We start from the raw sequence: 14518 nt of genomic DNA on the forward strand, positions 1-14518 counted from the left end.
GTCTGTGAGATAGGAAAATCTGTTGCTCCTACAAAGGCTTGTGATGTGATCCATATCATTAATCTATATTGGAACCATAAACGAACTGGGACCCAGCTATTTATAGATCAGGTCACCACAATCCTTGATAATTTGCTAGAATTTAACTCTGGAAGTGATGTTATTGTTTGTGGAGACTTGAACATCGACTTCTTCAACCCACAGAGCTCCCTTAAACGTCAGCTGGCCAGATCATGGAACGACGAATTGGAAGTGAGGGGTCTCTCTATGTTAAATGGCTGCACACAAGGGGACATTCCGCCGAAGCCAACGGGGAAGCGAGAGGGTCAAAGTTCCATCATTGATTATATATTTGTGTCGAATACCATACACGAGAAAACCAAATCATTGAAAATTCAAACAATGGACAATAGTGACCATGATATGTTGGAACTAAAATTCCAAGACTCTGGCGGCATGGAGAGGGAAACATGGTGCACAAAAATTTTGGTGGAACCAAACCGTCGGCGATTAAGGTTGAAGGAAGAGGAAGTATCTATGATATGTACCCAATACAAGTCATTACGGAAGGAGATCGACTACGTCCCAATGTTGTCACAATTTAAGACAAAAAACATTGGAATGAAAAATTGGTCCTTCCAAAATAAACACACCTTTGACATCATGATAAAACAACGCAAGAGAAGGATGAGAGCTGAAATTCGCAAAAACAACCAAGGTCCAACTGATGAAATATCGAAGAAAAACAAAGTAGCGAGACAAGCCTATAAGAACTGGATTAAAAGCCATCGAGTGATTATACATCAAAATGACGCAGAAGCGATGATGACGACACTAATGAAAAAAGATAGTGGAGAATTCTGGCGCACAATCAACAGCTTGGAAGCGCCACAATTCGTCTTGCAAGCTTGCCCAGTGTCAGAAAAAGAATGGGTGAATCACTTCACAGCCTTGTACTACAAAGATCTTGAGCCAAATAATGTTCCCTCTGATGCAACAACATGGAACCTACAGTTCTCAAAAGATGATATCTACGAGACAATCGTGAGAGCAAAAAACTCCCGGGCACCTGGCCCTGACGGGCTGTCGAACAGTATGATTAAACAATTTCCGGACTTGTGGGCTGATTTTTGCTGCGAATTATTCGCGAGAATTCTCAAAAGCAAGTACCAGCCTCGTGGAAGACTGGAATAATCATACCAATATTTAAGAAAGGCAATAGATTATTACCAAAGAACTACAGACCAGTGGCCTTACTCGATGTTTTGGGCAAGATTTTCTCTTCATTGTTACACAAGAAACTGACTGCTTGGGCAAAAACAACAAACAGAGTGGACTCACGACAGGCAGGTTTTGTAAAATCAGTTGGCTGTTCACTGAACCTGCTTATACTAAACCTGTTGAAAATGGAGGCCCTTAGAACAAACACGAAAGTGTATTTGGCTTTTGTTGACTTCTCTACGGCCTTTGATATGGTCGACAGAGAAATCTTGTGGCAAAAGCTAGAAATGTGGGCCTGTCCTCCAGGCTTACTCGCTGCCATAAAAGAACTTCACAAGGATACCTCAATTTCCATTAGACTTGACCGACTTGGGACCCTGTCAACCCAAATTATGACGCACAAAGGGGTCAAGCAGGGATGTCCCTTAGCAGCAGCTATCTTCAGTCTCTTTATCTCCGATATCGGAGCTACAATCCAATCTGTGAGATCATTCTCACCAAAACTAAATTCTTCAAAGATAGAGTGGTTACTATACGCCGATGATTTGGTATAATTAGATCTAACCCCAATAGGGCTCCAACGAAAATTGGAAGCAGTTCACAACTATGTATGTCAGAACAAGCTAAAGATCAATACTACAAAAACTGAAATATTGATCTTTGAGAATCTAAAAACAAGCTGGCAACAAAAGGGCTCAAGACAGACATGGCAGTTAAATCACGAGACACTGCAACTGTCAAAAAGCGTGAAATATCTGGGCATGATCTTGAATTCCAGCATCTGCGATGAACCATGGGTAACAGATTCCAAGCGAAAGTGTGGCCAGTTGGCCTGCCAAGGCCTTGTGATACATAAAAAATATGGACGCTTCTCACTGCAACCACTGCGGAATTTCTATATACAGAAAGTGTCTCCAATTCTGGCATACGGAGCCGAAAACGCATTTGGCTGTCCGTCAACTCACTGGGCCGTGTTAGAACACATGTTCTGGACCAAGGCACTAAGTCTTCCGCCGGGAATTGCTACAGTCTGCTTACGTTATGAATTAGCCTTAACATCATTGCACGCCAAGATATGTTGGAACCAACTCTCATTGTTTCGGAAAACGAGAGTAGAAGAAGGAATCCTCCAATTTCAAATTTTCCATCATGCCTCGCGTGAAGGGCCAGGTATTTTGTCACAATGGGTAAGACGTTGCGAAGAGTTGTTAACAATGTATAACATCACCCTGGAATACTTACTCACAAACCCCACAGCAGCCAAAAAGAAAGTATGGCGTGGGGATTCGATAAATACATGCAGCGAACGTAACAACGTCAAAGCGATGAAAGATTGCCCCGCTGAAGCAAGAGGATACGACATCCTCCAAAAATATCTAACCCGATTTCCTAATCCAAAAGCAAGAAGATCATTTATGCTCTTTAGATTAAATGCAATGAAAACTAAAGACAGAATTGGTCATTGGGCGTGTAATACACATATGACCCCAACCTGTCGGTTGTGCAAAAACGAGCTAGAATCTCTTAAACATCTAGTCTTGTTCTGCGCTGCCTTGAAAGACGTAAGATCAATTCACCTGGGACGATGGAATGATAATAACTTATCAGCATGCGCGGACGAGTGGTGGCAGACCATGTGGAACGGGCAAGATATGAAATTAATTATACCTTTGACCTCCTTCCTGGCAGTGATAGAAGAGAGACTAAAAGACAATAATGAGTGATTAAAGGTCGGCACCATTCCCACTGTATACCAGGCATTTAAGAAAAGCGAAGTAACGCTTGAACACGAGACTATAAAGAAGAGGTCACTTGGGAGAGACTTGAAATACCCAATGTAATTTTTAAAATTTTCATATGTGTTGCAAAACATTTTAAAGGTTTGAATTTAAACCAATAAAAAAAAAAAAAAAAAAAAAAAAAAAAAAGAAGTGGGAAATGAATTGGCTTCCCCGGTCAGAGATTAGTATAGATGGGAATCCATGTAGCCGAACAATATTTTCGAGGAATTCTTTGGCTAGGACAGAAGCTGAAGGTAAACCTTTCAAAGGAATAAAGTGGGCCATTTTGGAAAACAAATCCACAATTACCAGAATAGTATTGTACCCCGAACAAGGAGGCAGGTCCGTAATAAAATCCATTGATAGGGTGTGCCAGGGTGCTGGCGGTATGTCTAGAGGTTGAAGGAGACCGGCTGGTCTTTTCTTTTGACTTTTATTTTGGGCGCAAACACCACAGGACATCACAAAAGATTTAACATCTTTTCGCCAAGAGGGCCACCAAAATTGTCGTTTCACGTTTTCCTCTGTCTTGGCAATACCGGGGTGTCCCTCTATTAATGCATCATGATAACCGGAAATAACTAGTTTGTGTAATTCCTTATGTGGCAGGAATAAGCGTCCTTGGAAATAAGGTAAACCATTATCTATGGTAAAGTCTGATCCCTTTTGTATCCAATCCTGCAAGGTTGTTGGGTCCAGGAGTTGTTTCACTCTGGCTTGAATGTCTTCAAGCGTCTGTAACGAAGTCATACCTAGAATCCTCTGTTCGGGAATTATTGGTACTGGTTCTAAGTTTGTATCAGATTCTCCCATTCCAATTCGGGATAAGGCGTCTGCTTTGCCATTCTTGCAGCCAGGTCGATAGGTAATCACGAAATCAAATTCAGCGAAAAACAAAGCCCATCGGAGCTGCCGTGATGACTGAGCCTTTGCGGTTTTCAAATACTGTAAATTCCGGTGATCAGTGATCACTGTGATGGTATGTCGAGCGCCAAGCAGATAATGCCGCCAGGCTTTAAAAGCGGACTTAATGGCTAACAGTTCTTTGTCCGTGATTGCATAATTAACCTCGGGTGCCGAGAATTTTCTGGACCAAAATGCTACGGGATGCAGTTGGTTGGTTTCGGGATCTCTTTGGGACAGGACAGCTCCCATGGCTAGGCTGGATGCGTCAGTCTCGACGACATAAGGGAGATCTGGACGCGGGTGTTTCAATATAGGTGCAGAGGTAAACTTAGCTTTTAAATCCTGAAAGGCCTGCTCGGCTTCTTCAGACCATTCAAAACGTTTATTTTTCCTCAAGAGTGCAGTAATGGGTTGTACCACACGTGAAAATTCCGGGATAAACCTGCGATAGAAATTGGCAAAGCCGAGCATGCTTTGAACCCCTTTTACAGAGCTAGTTGATGGCCATTTGAGGATGGCATCCACTTTTCTTGAGTCCATTCGGACTCCTTTGGGTGTCAGGATGAAACCTAGAAACTCGACTTCTGTGGTATGGAAAACACATTTCTCCAATTTAGCAAATAGTTTGTGTTGCCGCAGTTTTTCAAGTACTGCCCTGACGTGTTTTCTGTGATCAGATTCCGCAGAGGAGTACACCAGAATGTCATCGATATATACGACAACACAAACATCGATGAGTTCCCGAAGGACATCATTCATGAAGTATTGGAAGGCAGCCGGCGCGTTACACAATCCCAAAGGCATCACCTAGTACTCGAATAATCCGTATTTAGTACGGAAGGCAGTTTTCCATTTGTCGCCTTCTTTAACTCGTACCAGATGATAAGCCCCCCGGAGATCTAACTTGGTGTATATGCAAGCGTCCTTCACCTGGTCAAGGAGTTCAGGGATCAGAGGCAGAGGGTAACGGTTTTTAACCGTTATCTGGTTCAATGCGCAGTAATCGATACAAAGTTCTAAGGTCGCCTTCTTTTTTGGGCACGAAGAACAAAGCCGAGGATGCCGGGGACTTTGACGGGCGAATAAAACCATTAGCTAGGTATTGATCCATATATTGTCTCAAATGCAGATTCTCAGGTTCGGTAAGGGCATAAATCCTGCTACAAGGGGTTTGTGCACCGGGCACCAGATCGATTTGGCAATCGTACGATCTGTGAGGAGGTAACGTGTTGGCCTGTTCCTTTTGGAAGATGTCCTGAAAGTCTTGGTATTCCGGAGGTAGTTGCATGGAGGCAGAGGTTACAGATGCTAGATTAATCTTCAGGTTTTCTGGGTAGCAGGTTTGTGTACAATCCGGGAAGGTTATTCTCTTAGCTCGCCAATCAATTCGAGGATTATGTGTCTCTAACCAAGGGATTCCAAGAATAACCTGAAACTGTGGAGCCTTGATTACATCAAACACAACACCCTCCCGATGGCCCTCGGGACCAATAAGAGTCACCTCAGTAGTGGAATGTGTTACCGGTCCAGAGGCAATTTCAGTTCCATCGACTCTGGTGATGACATCTTTGCTGGTTTTAGGACGGAGAGGGAGGTTAATCCTAGAGACCAATTCACGATCCACATAGTTTCCAATAGCCCCACTATCGATGTATGCCTTTATTGCATGCAACCGCTTAGGCTGTTCTGGATCTACGAGAACCATTGGCACAATGAAATGCGAGGTCTGAGAGTTAGTTTTCAAGCTCGGCAAGCGGACCCCTACACTTGTCGGGTGGAGTCGTTTCCCGAAACAGAGTCTTCATGGTTTTTATCAGCGGCTCCTACCGCCTTTCGGGGCGGTTTTGCCGGGCAATCCCGTAGAAAGTGTCAAGAATTCCCACAATAAAGACATAATTTTAACTGCCGCCTCCTTTCACGTTCCTTTTGACTTAAGGGTCCTTTAACCCCCCAATTTGCATAGGCTCAGAGACATCAACTCCCTTGGGATTAGCATGGGTCTTGACCAACACCCGGGTCTCAAACCTGGACCGATCTGCTTTTCTGTTTTGAAGTCTGTGATCCAATTGGACCACTAAGTCTATATACTCTGTGCATTCTTGGGGCGGATTTACAACTTGGGCCAAGACATCTTTAAGTTCTCCGCGTAGGCCTCGATAAAACAACGTGACTCTTTTATCCTCTGGCCATCCCGTTTCCACAATTAGTCTATTAAAGGTTGCAATATAGGATAGGAGGTCCTGATTGCCCTGTCGCAGGGATAGAAGTTCGTCATCCAGAGCCTGCCCCTGAGAGTGTCGAGCAAATAACCTTTCCATGCTTGCTTGAAACCTTTGAAAATCACGGAGAATCGGGTCATCTTGAGTAACCAGTGGAACTGACCAATCGGCAGCGCAGCCGCTGAGGTATGACAATACAAAGGCTACCTTGGTCTGATCATTAGGGAAGGCCCCAGGTCTGCATAGGAAGTGCAAACGACACTGATTCATGAATACGGCAAATCGTTTGGGGTCCCCAGCAAAGCGTTCGGGTGGGGCCAGCGGCATGTTTCCAGGTAGATTAATCTGCACAGGGTTACTGGAAACCACAGGAGCGGGGTTCCCTCCGGAACCGGGTAGAGGAGTTTGCCCAGCTTGACCTTGCAAAAGCTGTCTGGCCAGGTCATCAGTTCTTTCCTTTGATATTATTAATTCCCTCCTGAGGGCATTAGTCTCTTGACGAGCAGCATGTACTTCAGCCCGTAATTCCCCCAGTAATTGGGCCAACTGATCAGTCTCAGAACTTTCCATAGCGCCTGGGTGGGAATTTGTAGGAAGGCTTCGCGTTCTGTAACGCTCACCTGACTCCCACGGAGGCGCTGGCCTGGTTCGCGCTGCTGTGACCTCTTCTAAGGTGATGCGCAGGGTTCGGAAGACGGACTGGACCGGGCCCCCAAATCTGGCTTGTTTGGCTTGCAGAAGTATCCTTCTGTAGGCGAAAATAGGGGATTAACTGTCTGCGGGGTAATGCAATCAGCCTCCCACTTTCCCCTCTCACCCTCCTCGAAACCCTTCTGTGATTCCTCGTAGCGTCTCACCTTAGGGCCTGGAAGGACGAGCTCTCCATCCTGCTTCTGATGCAGGGGCACGTTGGTATCCTGTTACTTCACTGGATTTTCGGATTGGTGAGAACCAAACTTGCTTGGCTTCCAGGTAAGTTTTTTGATAAGAGGTTCCCCTTGTGTCCATGTATTAATGTACTAATGCTAGTGTCTTTTTTCCCCATAGGGGCCGGGGTACGGAATGCCGAGGAACAGGCACCGACCCGAGATGAGAGGTGAAATCCTTGTAGAAATCAGGTAAGTCTTTAATGAGCGTTTTTTGGTAATGTCTTTTCATTCGCTCATTAACGCTGATGTCTCTTTTTCCCCTTAGGGGCCGGGGTCCGGAAATGCCAGGATGCGGCGCGGACCAGAAATGAAGAGGGAATGAATCAACAGGTAAGTCTTAACATGGAGATTTAGCTTTCCTTATTCCCTTCTCTCTCTCACCTTTTGTTCTGGTCTTTTTCTCCCTAGGCGCTGGGGCGTGACTGCGAATCCGGATGATCGCTGCTGAACATGGAGGCGCCCTGTAAAGGTGAGTGGAATGCGGCGCTGCAGCGATCGACGCGATTAGCTTTTAAATAAAAGTCTTCCTTTTCAGGATTGTCGGCGAGATATCTCCGGGATGCGGATTTAGCAGGTAAGGACTTTTCCTTCTTCTGTTCTCTTCTTCTCTTCCGTTGCAGGTGATCCAGGATGCTGGCAGGCGTGGCAGAAGTTAGGATGCAGGAGCAGACACGGTGAGCGTCCAGCTGCTAGATGCAGAACAACGCGAAGCACGTGTGGCTGTTCGGGTGGGGTTTAAATAGCCTTGGAAGAAGTTCCAGGTATGTATCCTTCCTCCAATCAGGTATGTATCCTTCCCCGGCCACGCCCGGATGGTAAATTAGTCCCACAGGTAAAGTAGTTCCTTTCAGGCCTCAAGGAGGCCGGGATCCTGCAGCATGGTCTGCATCAGGTAAGTGCCCCAAGCACTTACATAATGAGTCTGGCGCCTATGGTGCCAGGACTGATGTCTTTTATGAGCCTGGCGCCATAGGTTCCAGGACACTGTCCAAAGGGCCCCTATATGGGGTTGCTGGGTCCTTCCTTGGGGACTGGATGTCCGCTTTCGGGGATGCAGGGCTTGAACTGGCTCCCCGGGAGCGGGCATCATGACAGAGGGGTTGAGCTGTGTGCTGTGGTGGGTAGTTGGGGAACAGGGAGGGAGGGAGCTGTTGTCAGAGGGAAGGGGGGGAGTCGGAAAACAAATCATCAGGGAGAGCATTGAAGGGAGTGGTGGATTAGGAACAGACCGAGTAGATGGCATCGGGTAATCTCTGCATTGTGACCTGGAATGTACGGGGCCTAAACAGTTATTTGAAACATAATAAAGTGATGTTGTACTTAAAGAGGATGTGCATTGATATAGCCCTGCTGCAGGAGACTCATCTCACCAGGGAGAAGTTAGAGGTGGTTAAGAAGAAATGGAGGGGTGACGTGGTGGGGGCCACGTACTCAGCGTACGCTAGGGGGGTTATCACCTGAGTGGCGCCACATGTGCCGTTCCAGGTGCTTAGCTCAACGGTGGACCCGGATGGTAGAATGGTGGTGGTAACGGGGCTCCTGGAAAATAGGGAGGTGCATATTATTAATCTGTACGCCCCTAACCATGATACTGCGGCTTATTTTAGAGCCCTTTATGGCAAACTGGGCCCCCTGGCTGGGGGTGCGACGGTGTGGGGAGGGGACTTTAATTGCACCCTGAACCCAAAACTGGATAGGTCAGTTGAAAGGTCGGGGAGAGTGGCGCCGGCGGCTAAAGCGCTAGGGACATTGTTGGAAGACATGGGCCTGGAGGATGTGTGGAGGAGGCTGCATCCCACGGATAGGCAGTACTCGCACTACGCAGCGCCACAGGACTTGCATACGAGGCTAGATTATGTGTTTGTAGCGGCTGAAACAATGGTAGAAATGGTAGGAGCCGAATATAAGGCCCGGGTATTATCCGACCACTCGCCTCTGGTAGTGGAGTGGCTACATCAGCCCCCCAGATCGCGGATCCCAACTTGGAGACTTAGGACAGAAGCACTGCAGGATGAGGGGTTCCGGGAAGATCTGAGAGATGCCATTGAGGAGTACTTTGATATAAACACAGGCAGCGTACGATCTGTGGGAACGCTGTGGGAGGCGTTTAAGGAGTAGCCATTTCCAAGTCTAAAGGGCTCCAGGGGGGTATTGAAAGGGAACTGCAAGAAACGGAGAGGGAGCTGGAGGGTCTAACACAACAAGAGAACACAACTTGTGATAATAGGACAAAGATAAAGGACCTACAGTCAACCTGCTGTGCACTTTGGGATAGACTTTGCAGATTAAATTACAAGAAATACACTGCGAGGCTACACGCAGGGGGCGATAAGCCGGGCAGATTGCTGGCCTGGCTATATAAGAGTGAGACCCCCCCGCTCAGTGATCCGGGAAATTAGGGGCGAGGGAGGTCGCATCTGTAATACCCAGGAGGGGGTAAACGGGGAGTTCCTCAAATTTTATAGACATTTGTATGAGGACACGGGGGAGGACGTGAGTCAGGATATACGGCATACATTAGAGGATATAGAGATGCCCACCCTGGATGACCTAGAACGCGCGGAGTTGGATGCTCCGGTCACCTCGGACGAGTTGGAGGTGGTGATCCAGAATCTGCCCACGTGCAAGGCGCCCGTGTCAGATGGGTTGCCTAGTGAGTTTTACAAGACATATAAGCAGGAGCTGCTTCAGCCACTGCTTGCCATGTTTAACGAGGCTTATGAGAAGGGGGAACTTCCGTTGTCCCTTCGCGAGGCTGTGATCATCCCGCTCCTGAAGCCAGGCAAGCCGGCCGGAGATTGTGGGTCCTACAGACCTTTGTCCATGCTCAATCAGGACAGCAAAATACTTACGGCGGTGCTGGCTAACAGGCTTAAGAGGGTGATCGGTAAGCTGATACACCCAGATCAGACGGGCTATGTCCCAGGCAGGAATATTACTGATAACCATAGGAGGCGACACCACATTATCGACCAAACTGAGGGAGACACGAGTGAGCTGGCCATCGTCTCGCTCGACGCAGTCAAGGCCTTCGATTCGGTACGGTGGCCTTGGCTGAAAGCGGCCCTGAGGGGATACGGAATGGGACCTGGATACATCAGATGGGTTCAGCTGTTGTACAGCACCCGAATGGCGAGGGTCAGGACGGGATCCATAGTTTCAGATATTTGGCAACTCAGTAGGGGGACCAGGCAGGGATGCCCCTGGTCACCCATGCTATACATATTAGCACTGGAGCCATTGGCGATATGCCTGAGGCAACAATACGGGGAGGTGGGTATTCGCACTGTAAGTGGGAGACACTTGGTGTCACTGTACGCGGATGACATGCTCCTCTATCTGCGTTATCCGGAGGAGAACTTGCAGTATGTTTTGGAGGTGATGGACCGTTACTCCACCCTCTCGGGCATATCAGTAAACCCTGGAAAATCTAGTCTGTTTCCATTAGGTAGGTACAGGGATGTCCCGTTGAAGAGATTGCCTATCCTGCCAATACCATGGCAGACAGAGACATTTAGGTATTTGGGAGTACATATTTATCACAGGATTGAGGCGGAGCATAAACATAACACGGAGAGGGCAATAGAGCGGGTCAAGAACAGCATGGTGTTTTGGTCCAGACTGCCCTTAACTATGATGGGGAGGACGGCCTTGCTTAAGATGGTGGTCCTGCCCAGACTCTTGCATTTTTTTGTGAATGTCCCGTTTCTGATTCCCAAGAGCCTATTTGTGAGACTTCACAGTATCTGTAGGGGGTTCGTGTGGGGTAACTCCAGAAACAGGGTGGCCCTGTGGAAACTCCAGAACCTGTGTGATAAGGGGGGCATAGGCCTGCCAAACTTCGAACTCTATTACCTGGCTGGGCAACTGTTGTATGTGGCCAGGTGGCTGTCAGATGAAGATTCGGTGGAAGCCAGGCTTCTGCGGGGAGACTCAGCCCCATACTTTTTGAGGGAAGTGGTGTGGTCACGGAAGGACAAATTGGTGGGAGGAGGGCGGCTTTTGAGACTGGGCTGGGAGATTTGGCATAGGACATGGAGAATGATGGATGATTTGGAGCCATTCTCTCAGCAGGCCCCACTAGTGGCGCTGTGCGGGAACGACTATCAATTATTCGAGTCGGTCCGCAGATACTGGGAACCGGTGGGCCTGGCCACACTGGGAGACATATGGCAGGAAGGGGAGGTATTAGACTTTCAGAGGTTGCAAAACGAGACAGGGGTGCATAGAGGCCAGTATATAACCTACACTAGGCTGATGAAACGGGTTAGAGAGAGATGGCCCGAGACGGCACTTGCTAATGACCCTGATGTCTCCCTGGAAACTATGTATGACGTTTCGGAGGGTGGGCATGAAATATCGAGGATATATGAGCTCCTTAATGTGAGGGCTGGGAGAGAGTTGCTCCAATTGAGACAGGAGTGGGAAGAAGAAGTAGGGGGGCCCTTAACAGACGGACAATGGGAGAGAGCCCAGAGGTACCATAAAAAGGTGTCCCGGAATGCGAGATTCCAACAACTTCAACTGTATGTCACGCACAGGGCTTATTTAACTCCACAGAAAGTTGCGAAGTTCGGTGGCTCGGTTACCCAGAAATGCCCCAGATGTGGGGAAGTGGAAGCGGGGCTACTGCATATGTTTTGGGCTTGTCCGGAGGTGCACAGATTTTGGGAGGAGGTTAAAACGAAACTGGGTGGTGGGGGAGTGGTGTTGGACTTGGGATCGGCTTGGTCGTGCATGCTTGGGATTTTCCCCAGGCTTGGAACATATAAGCAAGATGAAGGACTTAGCTTATGTCCTGGCCAAGCGCAGAATTGCTATGAACTGGAAAGCGGCCCACAGACCCAGGGTGGAGCTATGGTGGGCGGACCTCTTGAGATGGGCGGAAGCGGAATCCGTAGTTTGGTTTGAAGCAGTCACTAGGGGGGGTGTGGAGGAAGTAGGGCCCTTGCTGGCCTGGCGGCAATTGGTGGCCTCTATGGCCAACCCTCACCAGGGTGATAACGAATCAGAGGACTCGGATGATGAGCGCATAAGCACTGCACTACCTGACAATGCTCCTGTAGATGACACTAATGAGCCGGCTCTAGTTTAAGGGGGGGAGAGGGGAGGTGGGGGAATTACACTGCGCAAGGTGATGGTTTAATGATAATTATATATGTTGATATGATTGTATTGTGTGAGGTTTTGTTTGGTTTTGAAAAAATAAAAACAAATTAAACAAAAAAAAAAGGGTGCTGCTGTAGGCAAACGCGAGAGATAAAAAATACAAGCTTTTATCTATTTCCATGACAACAATGCTTTAGCCGAGTGCCCACACCAAGATGGCTGCCGCCCGACCGCCGCGTGCGCATGTTGCCGGGACAACTTAGAATGCTACCCTCAGTCGCGCCACGCTCACTGCAGCGGTTGGTGCGCTATGAGAAGCTCTGTGATTAGGTGAGTGTCCCGATTGTAACTAATAGCAAGTCACAAAGCGGATTAGATGCAGGCAATGAATGTGCGCTCCGCATTTTGGGGAGGCACATGCTGAATAATGATTAGATACCACTTCTTTGATTACATGCTGATGCCCGGGCATTTACTGGACTTCAGTCCTGTGCCTTGTAACCAATGAATATCACACAATGGAGAAGTGGGTAAATTGACTAAGTTAGGGCTATCCCCATGAGGGTCTCCCGTGAACAATATGCTTAGTGTACTTACTCTTTCTAGGGTTTCTGCCGACCGTGCTCACTACCAGAAGACTGGGTGAGTGTACGGGTGTCATTTACATCATGCTACTCATTTCTGAGCGGCTTCTACATAGATTAGAAGGTACTTACCTTGTTTACTTTCTTATTTATTTTTGATAGGTCAAAATCTGGACCTCACCAGCCCCCTGGGAGAGGTTAGTGACATTTGCCTCCCTTCACCTTTCTTTCAGCTTCGCCATACTATAAGCTATTACTAAAATAAATGTCCATTTGAATTCCCCACAGGAACAGAATTAAGGAAACTATCCACTATATTAGCTCACTGTGTATAGGAACAGTGAAGCCCCTACCCTGAAGCCCCTACATCTTTGATCCGAAACGTGTTGGTTATTTGTTAAATCCATAAAGGGCTTCCCTGGAGGGAGTTGATCACTCCATGAGACAGATGTATCTAATGATCTCTGTAAACACCAAAATAATTGTCTATTTACTGTCATGCTCACTTTACGTTAGATGTGTTGTGCAAATAGACAATCATGTTGGAAATTTGATATTGCTTAAGGTTGGAGAATTAAACTGAAACGATTCTCTAAATATTGATTTGTATGCTGGTTCTATTGAAATACACATTGTTCATTGAAAGATTTGTTGAAAATTGTATGAAATAACCACTCTAATTTTGAAAGAGAATTTATGAATTCACCTGCACAAATCGGAGCCCCCAGGGGCCAAAGTTTACTTGAATGTTAACGAATCAACATTGGAACTTAGGTTCCACTAGGAGTGCATTTGGGCTTACTGGGTAGCAATACACAGATCTGGTTTTGTTCAATTTTGTGTCCCAAGTGGCATTGTGACATCAGCCCGTCTGCACTTGAAATAGTAATTACATTCTCTGTAAAGACAGATATCCTGAAGTCCGACGATTCCAGAAATATACATACTACCCTAGTTAGAAATTGTTGTGCACCCCTAATTCGGTATTGTGGCTCCCTTCTCATAGGAGTGGGTAAAATAGAACTTGGTTAACTCCAAGTAGTGCAGAACAGCACGATTAGAGCCCTTATGGGGTTACGTAGGTTTGAACATGTTTCAGAGATAGGAAGAAAGCTCCACTGGCTACCTATTGCGGAAAGGATTGAATTTCGGTTGCTTACCATTACGTATAAATCCCTTAACAGATCCTTTCGCACCTATATATCAAATAGACTGAAGTACAAACAGGCGGTGCGCACCCTTCGCTCTAATCATGACAAAAATCTGCAAATTCCAAAAACCTCATTGGAACTCGTTAGAAGGGGCGCTTTCTGGGCAGCTGCCCCGGCGAGATGGAATGATCTACCTTCGGGCCTTAGAAATTGCCTGTCACTAGAGCTATTCAAGAACAAACCTAAGACACACCTGTTTAAATAAGGGTCCTTCCGATTTATACTCTGACTGCTTGTCAATCACTGTTTTCAGCGCCCGTATGCCTCCGGGCCACTCTGGCTGCGCTTAACAAATAATTTAAAGAAAAGTAAATATAGGGCCTGATTCACAGAGTCTTTTCCTATGGGATTGCACCATTATAAAACACTTTGGTGAATCAGGCCCATAATATGAGACTGATTTCTCTTTTACAGTATTATTGTATTAATACCTAAATCATGTTGAATGGATGTGCATAATTCCTTTACATCATATGTCACAAACCAGTATGACTCTTCCCAATTGATTGTTCATAGCTCAATTAGAATTTCCATAGAATCACCAGTATAAGAGTTCAG

Source organism: Ambystoma mexicanum, chromosome 5q (assembly GCF_040938575.1).
Source record: "Ambystoma mexicanum isolate Mex_15411 chromosome 5q, UKY_AmexF1_1, whole genome shotgun sequence".
Taxonomy (NCBI): Eukaryota; Metazoa; Chordata; class Amphibia; order Caudata; family Ambystomatidae; genus Ambystoma; species Ambystoma mexicanum.